The sequence below is a fragment of the Falco biarmicus genome, chromosome 3 (assembly GCF_023638135.1).
Source record: "Falco biarmicus isolate bFalBia1 chromosome 3, bFalBia1.pri, whole genome shotgun sequence".
NCBI lineage: Eukaryota > Metazoa > Chordata > Aves > Falconiformes > Falconidae > Falco > Falco biarmicus.
Genome location: NC_079290.1, coordinates 44633964 through 44645843, shown reverse-complemented (window position 1 = coordinate 44645843; position 11880 = coordinate 44633964).

The window sequence follows — 11880 nt, the reverse complement described above, 5'->3', positions numbered from 1 at the left end:
TGCTCTTCTCCTTGGGCGCAGGGTGACAGGAACCCATTGGTACATGCAGGGTCCTTCCAGTCCCGCCACCACCCACACCTCCCAGATTGTCTCCCCTGGTCAAGCATCCCCCTTCCGTGGCCCCCAACAAAGGCTCACATAACACCTTTGTCCTGGCCCCATCTCCTCCATCCTCCCACTCCTCTCTCTGTTGACTGGGGAGGATTGTGAAGTATCCTCCACTGACAGCTTTAAATTACTTCCCTTTTTCATCCCTTTATCATAAGGTGCTTCTGTGATGAAAATAAGACAGCTGTAATAGAGATTGCGTTTACGAGGGAAGCAAGACCCATGGCATATAGTCTATTTGCTGATTTATGGCTTGCCAGGGAGTTTCCCAAATCTGCAAGAAGTCTTTTTGTGCTGGATTCTATTTAGGATTACAGAATCTTTGGCCTATTTTTTCTTCCAGCAAGCAAATATAAAAAGCTATACTCAAAAAATGAGTTTCTGACGCACTTTTGGTGATGAAATATGAAATTCATGCACTCCAATAAAGATGTTCTTCTTATCCAAATTAAGACTTCACCTTGTTAAGGTAAGCTGTGTGTTTGGGCAAGTATTAAACTCAGATACGCAGTTAAGATATGTGTAATATGTACCTGATTTAAAAGACACTCCTATTAATCTGCCTGTTTAGTAAGAAATTAGACTTATGGATATTCTTAACTCATCAAATCTATTTCACATCACAATAATCTGGAAGAAAACATGGAGAGGCTAGCCCTGTGAAGGAAGAGAGATTTGGGAAAATAAATAAATGGGACTTAGAAAAGGCAGCACGCTAAAAGCAAAACTACATAGTGGAAATCAAACTGAAAAAAAAAATAGGGAAAGAACTGTGGTTTTATTTTTAACATCATCATATAGCAGCATGATGAAAATTATTTGTTGCTAGAATGAAGAGCACCACAACATACACGCACACAAATATGTATGATCTTTGTCATTGCTTTTATAATAGTGTAGGATTTCTAAAAGCTGAAGTAGTTTTACAGCCTGTCTTTCACCATTCAAATCTAATATGCCAAGAAATATGATGTACAAAGGAATATTAAAAGGAAGGTTTGAGTGCTGTTCTGCTGTGCAGGTTATGCCACCTCATGGTTACTGGCAGAAATACCACCACATTCTTCACAGTGCTGTTTCAAAAATATAGCAGAGGAAAGAGTAGCACATCTCATTTATTGGTACGTATTGCTGAAATGTCACAAGTCCCACTGGGATCAATCATTGCAGAGTGCTAAGATCAAAACTGTGAATTATATAGGTAAAGCACAGCAACACATCCCCTTTTAACAGTTAAATTTTCTGTTTTACTGCAAATATATTGCTAACACGATATGCAATGCAAATCTGACCTGGTACTATCCTATAAACAGCTCCTCCAGTGGAGCTAGATTCCCATGTTTTAACTTGTTTCAGTAGGTTGCCATTATCTAGAAGCCCACAGTGTAATCCACTCCAGGAAGCATCATCTCTTTGGCTTTTCAATTCAGTAACAACAAAAGTTATTTACTTACAGTTGGATAACCACCATGGAATTCCAGTCATGGATGTGTGTAAAATACACTTAATTATCAGACTTGGATTTTCTCATGACCTAAAAGTCTTAAGGTTAAAAAATATCCAGAACTTCAGAAGAATATGATTTTCACTTGAGTCAGGAGTTCATAATATACACTAGCAAAGACTGGATTACATTTTTACATTAGAATAAATTATACAACTAAGTAGAAATGGAAGCTGGGTGAGTCGATGAGACCTGGAGGGCATAGCCCGTGCCTAGAGTCTCAGCTACACTAAAGTCACTTTGGAGAAAATGTTTGTTAATCCCAATGGGTTGGACTCAGATGGCTCATGTATGAGTAGAAACAGATTAATCTCACTTACGTTTAGGCATTTTTATATGAAATATCTAAATTTAGGAGTCCGTTTACCTGACATTACCAAAGGAGCAGGAGGAAGGGAACTGTGTCTCTCTTGCTCCAGTATGGGGTTTGTGGTAAATCAAGCTCTTGATTTGTGCATCTCAGTCCAACCCAGAGTCAAGCCAGAGGAATGTGAAACAAGCATACATCCAAATCCTGTGCGTTTGCTTTCCTTATTTTTCAATGAAGCACATTCAGCTTCAGACAGTTCAGAGTGTGGTCAGCTCCTGAGTATCTGAGGAAATCTAGATAAAGCAAAAATATTTAAAGCAAAACCATTTATTAATTAGGCACACATGCCGTCTTGAGAAGTGAAAATGAGGCATAAAAAAGTTAGGTCTCGGGGGGGTTTTGCCATGACCTAGTTAACTCACAGACCAGATAACCCATCTAGAACACACGAGAAATAACCACACACTGTGTAAAACTCCACTTCTAAAGGGTACTACAGTCTTTCATCGTGACAGAGAGTAGAGAAGTTTACTTGGTTTATTTGTCAGCAGGAGACTTGTAGGTTAATTTTGTAAAAGTGAATGTGAAAGTCAGCCACCATTTGCATTTTGAATATTCAGACTCTTTTATTAATGTAGTATTTTTAAAAGTTGTTTTGATGCCATCTAGTTCAAAGATAATAAAATACTTTTGTTTTGTACATCTAGAAAGGCTACGGATGGGTTCTTTCCCTCTTATCCAGGGAATGCACTTGTTGGAGCAGTACAAAATTACTGATGCAGTTAGGGATCGTCCCCATTTCTCTGACTTGCCAGAAAGTTCATGTTCCCAAAGGATGACTTACCATGCAAACAAATTAAAATTGCAGCCTTATTAGAAAAAATACTAGATATTTCATGTTCAGAAGGAATTGCTCAGAAGCAAAATAAAATACTTTTATTGGTAACTATGCCAGTTTTTAACCTTACAATGCAGAAATATCTAATCACCCTGAAACCTTTTTTCTGGAGATTGCTTAAACAAGGAGGTCATGTGTGGAGCAAATGCGACATCCGAGTCAGAATCTTTGGAGAGTAAAAAAAGCTATAAATTGTGCATTCTTCCCCTACTTCCAGTTTCTGGGGTTAATTTGGCCAGCCATGAATAATGCATTACAAGACTAGCTTCCTACCTTCTCAGATTCATTCTGTTCATCCAGTGTAACTATTATGACTCTCGGTCTGCTCTGTGTGACATATAATTTTGCATAACAGTAGTCAGTATGTTGGAAGCAGGGTCTCCTTAATAAATAGAGTTTCTGCTTCCAAATTACATACAGATGACTTCCTGGAGGTGGCGGGAATATACACTCCAAAAGCTATCTTCTGAAAACACTCATGTCCTCTATAATGACATTTAAAATGACTGATGAAAACCTGCTTTGGCCAACACATTAGTAATTAATGGTGTGTAGATATGTCATTGTTGTCCTGAAGAAGAATGAAGACTTGGTGGCTTTGGTACGTGACTACTTATTTTACTTTAACACAGCTGTTACTCTGAGGTCCAAGCCTTACTGGAAAACCGAGAAGAAAAAACCTTTTCCCTTTGTGCTAGGAAATTGCAAGGCATTCTGCTAGCCATATCTGCCACGGAAACTTTAAAGCAACAGAAGACAGGCTGAAGAAGTGGCACTGCCTGCTGGCGAGACCTCACCCTGGTGGCCCGAATTGCATTGTGGCTGGGACATGGAGTCCCACCATGGGACTTGGACTGTAATATTTAATCTCTGGGTATCGTGCTCCTCTGTGAAATGAGAACAGCGATAGCTATGTAGCACTTGCCCAGAGAAACAGGATTTTACTCAGCTTTTACTTGCTTTATTTAGCAGAGCTGCTCACTACAAAGCGTGACGTTTGCGTGGCAGCCATACTCGTAGTTCCCAGGTCACCCTCTAAGATGCAGTTTCTGTTGGCTGAAGATGGCCATTGCCACGTAGTTGCAAAGACGAAGGAACAAGGCTGTACCTCCTCTGGAAAGCAAACCACACTGGGCCAGCCTCCTGCCGTCCCCTCCATCCCCCGGGGCTCTCCAATGAGTCTCTCAGCTGTTGAGGCTCCGTACGGCCTCGCACACTTGTGTGGGACAGGGCCCCAGGCACCAGCCCTTGACTGCCATTGCGGTGGCATTGCCACTAACCCTTGGCATGGTTTTGAGTAGGGCCAGCTCAAAGTCCCAGCAAAGCTGGGCCAGACTGAGAGAAACCAGGGGCGAGGAACTGTCCCCAGCAGCCGGTATGGATGGGTATGCCCTGCTCTGGGTTTTAGCGGCATGTGAATGAGGTGTGCTGGGCTCCTTGGGGAAAAAAGAGCATGGGCCCTGGCCCACTTTATTTTCTGTACTGGTGTAACCACAGTGACAGCTCTCCGTAGCTTGTTGAATAAACTCTTATGTCACGCATGTACTCACAGGAGCAGGCATGGCTGTGGTACCACCAACCACTCTGCAAAACTTCAGTGCCTGGAGCAGACAACATCCTCAACCAGATCACGGGGCAGGGGCTGGAGGCTCACAGCATCCACAGGGCTACTCTTCCTTCAGCCTGGATGGACAGGACACAGGGAGAACATCCCTGTATGGCATGGGGGCTGAATTTTGGCTGCACTTGACCTCAAAGCGGGTAGAAAGCTCACAGGCCAGAAGGTCTCCCTTGCCTTCTCTTGAGCACTTTATTTTCTTAATTTATGGACACAGACGTGGGGGTGATAAAATGAGGTGTGAGGTGGGGTATGGAGAAAGCTTTGAGCATGGGTAAATTTGCAAAGAAAAGGAATAGCGAAGGCAACATCACAACCCTCCTGTGAATCATGCCATTTAACTGAAGAGCTATAAAAGCTCCACTGCTTTTAAGGAAAACACAAGGTAAGGACAAAAAGAAGGAAATGACATGGCATGTGACACAAATCATAGAAAATTGTGCAAAAGATACAAATTTTGGAAGGTGTCTCAAAGAAGAAAACATAAGGGAATATTCCATATTTGGAAAGAAGAGTTTATTTAGAAAAATATGCCAATTACAGACAGATTAACTCCACAGGCTGCACAAGGAGCAAACACAACAGAAAAGAGCTATACAGGACACCAACAGAGAGGGTAAGATTCTTCAATATATTTAAGTTTCTGGTGGCTTTTTTCAAGGCATGGTATGGGTGTGTGCAGATTGATGGTGAATTTCCCCACTTTTATAAAAAAAAGAGGGAAGTATTTATACCTTTTTAAATATGAAGTTTATATACAAAGGATTGTGCCACTTTCTTCACACACAACTTTATTGGGTATTCTTTATAGACGTATTAAAGGATTTAAGTTATTAGGAGCTATACATGAATGCATATTGCTGTAGAGCACAGGGTTTTCTTTTTCATTTTCAGCTGGACAAACTTATTAAGCATAGCTGAGTTCAGGAACTAAATTGTTATTTGCAGGACTGGGTTTTATCTATGTCTCTTTTTCCCTCAGGGGAAAAGTGAGAGAGGTTAAAAAAAAGCAAAACCCCAAACAAAACAACAGCAACAAAAAAACCAAACCACAGCACACCACACACCCCCATGGAATAGGTTAAAAGACCCAAGCAGAAATACATTATTCTTCACTGTAGTCAAAAGTGCTCCTGAACACTTGCAGAAGTTTAGAAACAGTCAGGAACTCTGACACAGTTCCCAGGCTTTGCTTCCACTTTGTGCTCCGTTAAAATACGTGAGCAATAGCACTCTGTGTACCTGCTGCTGTTAACACCACATGAGCTTCTATTGCCCACACCAAAACCCAGTGTTAGATTGGTTTGCTGTTGTTATTTTTGCAAAATCAAACAAACCCCAGAAGTTTATCAAATGGCTTTCCAAAACAGAAGAAAAAAAAAAAAAACTTTGCTGAAACCTGCTCAGCATCATTTGGGATCATCATCTGAGGATTTGGGATATTTCCCAGATTTCTAGTAATCTCATAATCTTTCAGGGACTTTGGCTTGTAGTATTAGCTTTGATCTGGCTATAAAAAAAACAAACTTGGTTTGTTCAGTTTGAATATACAGACTGTTAGCACAGTAAATCTTAAATCTAGTGCCCCTAGGGCACGTGCACCTTGGACACAGCATGTTTAATGCTATATCACGTGCTTATTTGGGCAACCCTGCAGACAGCTACAGGAAGGTCTTTGTCTTTGAAACTGGCCCCGTTGACAGTAATAAAGATCATTACCAATGATCACAGCCACAGTGAGAGCTGAGTTAGCACCCACCGCAGTGACAGGTAGCCTATCCCTTCAGCATACTCGGTGAGCCTCTAACACTGCTTGCACTGGATTACATCTCTGTCCAGCCTGGGAAGAGACCATCATACACTGGAGTGCTTCTTTGCAGATAAACCAGGCACTCTGCCTTTGCAGTCCTCTTGGTTTAATACCTGCATTCTGTATATTAAGTGGATAAGGTGTGACCACAATGGTAAATTAAAACAAACAAAATAAAAATAAAATAAAATAAACCGAGCTAACTTTCTTGTGCTGGCTTCTCTTAGTTTACAGTGGGGTTGTGATACTACATGCAGTGCACATACTGCACTGCGCAGCCAAACACTGGATTTCAAAGTGCAGAGGCTGCTGCGTGACCAGTAACATACACAGTTGCTGACTGCACTGTGCTCTGCTGCTGCATCTCTGCAAGGCATGAGGAGCAGGGAGGGTTGTACAAACACAGATGGCAAAAGGGAAGCACACAAGGAAAGCAGGAGTGCATAAAATACACCTGGACCCAGCAGGACACTTTGATAGTCTACAGCCATTCTTTTGCATCCATCAGCTCCTGTAACTGCTCACCTACCTACTTAGATGTGTCTAGCTCACTCTGCTCCGCATACCTGCATCAGGTCTTGGCTACTCCTGCAGTGCGAACGGGAAGTGCTGGTGCAGCTGTAGGTAAAGAGAAGCCCATGAAAATTGGTTAAATGCTTCACAAATGAGAAGCTGCATGCTCCAGTGTCACCTTTTCCCTGAGACAGATGAAACCTTTGCTGTGTGGCACCAACAACTTCCCTTCCATGCAGCCAAGTGGGCTGACTGATGGAGGAGGGGGAAGCTGAGCAGTGCCACGCGCACAGGTAGTGCGGGCCAGCTACCACCTTTCCTCAGAGAAAGACAGTTCGGTGGTGTGATGGGGCCTTGTACGAGCCTCGCTTACCAAAGTGGTACCTCCCCACCACCACTTTTTTTCCTCAGGGGGCTTAAAGAGGCCCACAGAATTGGTGCTACATAACAGGCTCCCTGCAGCAGAGGGTTAGGGACTATTCCCCTTGTGCGTGGCCACCTCCCGGCATTTTGCTGGTGGAAGCAGTTTATCAGCACTGAAGGTCAGATGGTAGCTACGCACTGACCACTGCCATTTCATCCTTGTCCTGATCTGTAAGGCTGAGAAGAAATAATCTCTAAAGATTTACAACTTCCAGACACTGCAGCTGGCAGATGACTGAAAGCCACAGGTAGTTGTTCAAATCAAGAAAAACAAGAATCAACAGGGAAGTCCAATGCCTGAAGTAACTCAGTGTTAACCAACTGCAATTGCTTCATGTCTTGCTTCAGCTTGCGTCCAGGACCTAAGGGCTAGTTTCTTTTATGGCACTGATGTACTCCTCCTCACTTCCATATGTTTGCTGTATTACAGCAGCTGTCCCAGCAAATCCCAGCATGCTTGTTACTGTACAAACACGTTAACAGCTTCCAGCAGACAGAAAGCACAGTAGGCAGGAAGGCAAAAGGAGGCAGAGAGGACAGCAGCTCACCACCAGCTGCATGGCAGCTCTGGATGATGCTGACCCAAGCTGGGCTTTCTCCCACATCTCCTTGCAACGCTGGTTCTGCCCGGCAAGGGCTATGGATTCTCCTTGCCCTTGCAGGAGGGGAAGAGGCAGCACTAAAGCATGGTTCAGCTCACTTCAGCGTGATGGAGGGTGTGAAGTAGGGAGCCAAGGTGGCCAGCTGAGGTGCTCACCAAGGTGAGTCCCTCCCTGGGCTGCCTGACACCCACCTCAGCAGACGCAACTTCTTCCTCCATCTCAAACTCCCTGCAGGCTGTCACACTGTCCCGCTCGCCCTGGCACTGTTAGGCCATGAGCTCACTGCGCTGCGGTCTGGGCTCCGGGCTGCTTCACAGTTCACCAGCTGAGCAAGGGCCCCAGCTCCAGGTGGAGATTTCTGCAGTGTGCTGGGGAAAGAACCAGGTTAAGTGGCCCAAATGTGTTGAGAAGGACTCAGCCTGGCTGCTGTCACTTGGCCAGTGTTATTCATCACACCAAAGCAGTCTGCAGCTTAGCTGTAATGGTCAAAACAGAGGTGTTATGGACAAAAAATGGCAAGATGATCAGGCCATATTCAGAAATGTCTAGAAAGCATCAGTTTTTTGAACTGGAAATTTTCATGAACAAATTCCCACAGTTACTGGCATCAAATGAAAATACTTTGCAGATGCATAATATACCAAGGCTCAGTGAATCTCGGATCAGCAGATGGCTTATATACATCTGAGGAGTTTTTTAATATTAAACAAATAAATGAAGATTGGAGAGGAGTGTCAGTCACGCATCTTGTTGGATGTTTAATCAGGCAGATAAGACATTCCAAATTTTAATTGCCTCTATTTTTTAGTGCTCCAGTCTAATTTCAAACTGTATAAATGAAGCTCTTTAATTTTTGTCTGGTTTGAAGTCTTGGTATCTAGATGATAATTTGTCAATGAGTTCTACAGGATACAGAGAACAAGGCAACTACCAAAAATCCTGCTACTCATGAAAGTAAGAGATCATGTTTCTTTTTAATTACTTCTCATATAATTAATCATCCATCTGTCTGGATTATATTCTTCAATATTATAGTCATGAGTTAAAAAACATACAATGAATTCATGGCAAGCTTAGCAGGAGATAAGCTGTGCTAAAGGAATAAAAATGATGTGTGGTAGTGATTAAAAAAAAAAATGCCCAGCAAGCCCTGCTGTTCAAACAGGTGTTATTGCGTGGATTGCTATTCCCCATGCTGACATGATGTGATTCAGCTTCTCTTAAAATAAAACGTATGTATAAAGATGCATTTTCTTCTGTACCACAACTTCTCCCTACTCACTGCACTAAGGCATGGCTAAAAGCCACAGTATATCCACAGTGCAAGTTTCACTTCTCTCAGTTAAAAGAGCTGGAAATTACTCCAGACTAATTCATTTCACGTGTCTCCTGGGTCCCTGGGTGTGGAAAGTAAAGAGGAAACCACAGACTGATTCTGAACAGCTTTTTTAGGGAAGCCTTGCAAATGCAGCTAAGGGAGGGCAAGAGTGTTGATAGTTAAGAATAAAAGGACATGAAAGACATTTACGTTAAAATACTGGCTGCCTAACCGTAGCTCAGCCTAGGATGGCTTCAGTTGCAGCTTCAGCTGACACAAGCTGCTGCTTCCTTTCCAGCATCTCCCCTCAGCACAGTGCAGGAGGCTGGGCTCCAGCTAGCATGCCCACAGACCAGGGAGCTACTGGGCTTTTCTTAAGCATGTAGTGTGCTCATGAACCCAATTCCCTCATTTGCAAGCATCTGAAGCAGCATGGTCAGTAATTTGAGAAGACTATGGCAGCTGTAGCTGGAAGAAGTAGTGACTGCTGGCTATAAGTTATGGTACAGAGTAACCAAGCTCCACAAGGAGTTGCAAGAAACAAAGTGGGAAAACCACAGGGATGTGTTCTAACTCATCCTTGGGAGGGATGAGAAACCTGAAGTAAAGCTTAAAAGCCTAGGGATGAAGGGTGAACTCGCTTCTGTTTCTAGCAAGCACAAAATTTTTCCACTTAGTGGTGTAAAGAACAAACAGAACTGTTGCGGCTATGACTCCAGTGACAAAAGGTTTACTGGCACTTTTCATGGAATGAGATGCTTCTTGCAAATATTAATGAGAAATATTCAGTACAAATTCCTCAGTTTAAATAAAAGCAGGTAATAAGGTTCTTCAGGTTTCTCTCTTTTCCTCTGGAAGCGTAAGACATGGTTAGATCTGCTTTGAGAGGCTGCAAATGGCCTCCATCAAACATGTCGATGGTACTACAGTGTAAATGCTAGTGATTAATTTGGAAGCCTAGAAGGATTGCAAGGACTGACTCCATCCAGAGTAAGAATGGGTCTGGCCAAGATCTTTGGAGTACTTCCATTCTGGCAGGGACTCTTTGGAAAACATCTCAGAAATTTTCTGTAAACTATTCATTGTACTTGGTGTCTCCTCTGCAAGACTAACAGTATTATTCATAAAATGTCATAATAATATTAACAATTAGTAATTAATATAATTGAGTAATTAGTCACAATAATGTGTCTCATTGTCTTTTGAAAAAGCAGGCACTTAGGAGTTAGCAGCTCTCACAGTAGGCTGGAGTAAATCCCAGTGAAATACAGGTACGTTTAGTTTAAACTTCCCAGTCTGAATTTGAATTCAGGTGATTACAACCTGCTTGTACTGGTGCCTCAAGAAGCTCACAAGGAGAAACTAATTTCCTAACGTGCTCCTAGCTAGAAAACTGCTGGTTTAGGTTATCTGGTTTTGCTGATCTACTCTTCAGGAAAACAGTAAGAAACTACACACATATAAAAACAGCTCTCGGACTTGTACAAATGCAAAAACACAGTGAAATAATACCTTCCAGTCTAGATGATCAAAGGAAGCTTGGGAGGTACATACTCCCAGGCTAACAGTACTCAGCCCAATCGCTTTGATGATCGGAAGCAACAACTGCTGGAATTTACTCCTTTCAGCCTTTTGGTTTGTTTGCTTTTTGCTTTTCATTTACAGAAAGCTTGGTTGTGAGGGATGTTTGTTCACTACATGTCTGAGAATCACAAAGATGAGAAGTTTTGAGGCTTTTTGCTTAAATTTGGAGCAAATGCCTTGTTCAAGTGCTCTTTCAAATGACAGCTGTTTTTAGATGGTCTGGACTTTTTGGATGAAAGGGTCTTGGAAACTTCTGGTTATATAAGAACTCACAGAGAAAGTTGGCTCTTAAAACATACTGCTTACATTATGAAACAGATATGAGGAAGTGATGAAAGCTGGAATAGTATCCTTCTCAACAGGTGGCCCTGGGCAGGATATTCCTCACCATTTACCCTGTAAGTAAGCATTGGATTAGGAAAAAAGCCTGCCCTGGGGAAAGACACAAGACTAACGAGGGAACGTAATCAATCACCTCACAGTATCTCTCAATCTGTCTTCCACGTACTCAAACCAAAATAATCTGAACAGGCATACAGAAACCTTAATGGGACTTGAACACTAGCCAACTCCCATAGCTTTTCTGATACCACCACCACCGTATACATACAAGTGAACTCCGCAGAAGGAAAAAAAAATCAATTCAGATAAAGTAAAATAAAAATTCACATTCATTACTGTGATAATAGTGCCTGTGATATCTTCTTGTGTACACCCTCCCACCTTACACCCACACATTCTCGAGTATGCATCCACACGCAGCCTTCAGCTGCCTGACCACACACAGAGCTATTTCTCTCCCATGGGGACTCCTGCCTTGTAAGGGCAATACACTGATAACACACAGCTGGGAAGGAATTTCATTATTGTTTCTCCTGGTTGTTCAAATCATCCCCATACTTTCCTCACTGTTCCAAGAAAAGAACCACTATGTCCCTAATAGGCCATTAATTTCTACGGTAAGTGCAGTACAGCCTAGCTTTTAATATATTTTTGCTGAGTGGCATCCATAGCAATAAATAAGGTGGCACCGACGACGAAGGGAAAATGGTTAAAAATTAGCCTAAAAATTAGCCTAAAAATAAGCTAGTCAGCATTGAAGTAGAAATAGGGTCACGGCCTGCTCAGATACCGATCCCTACTTTGCATTCACTACTTTACTAGGAATTTTGCACAGCTTGTCAGCCCAGAA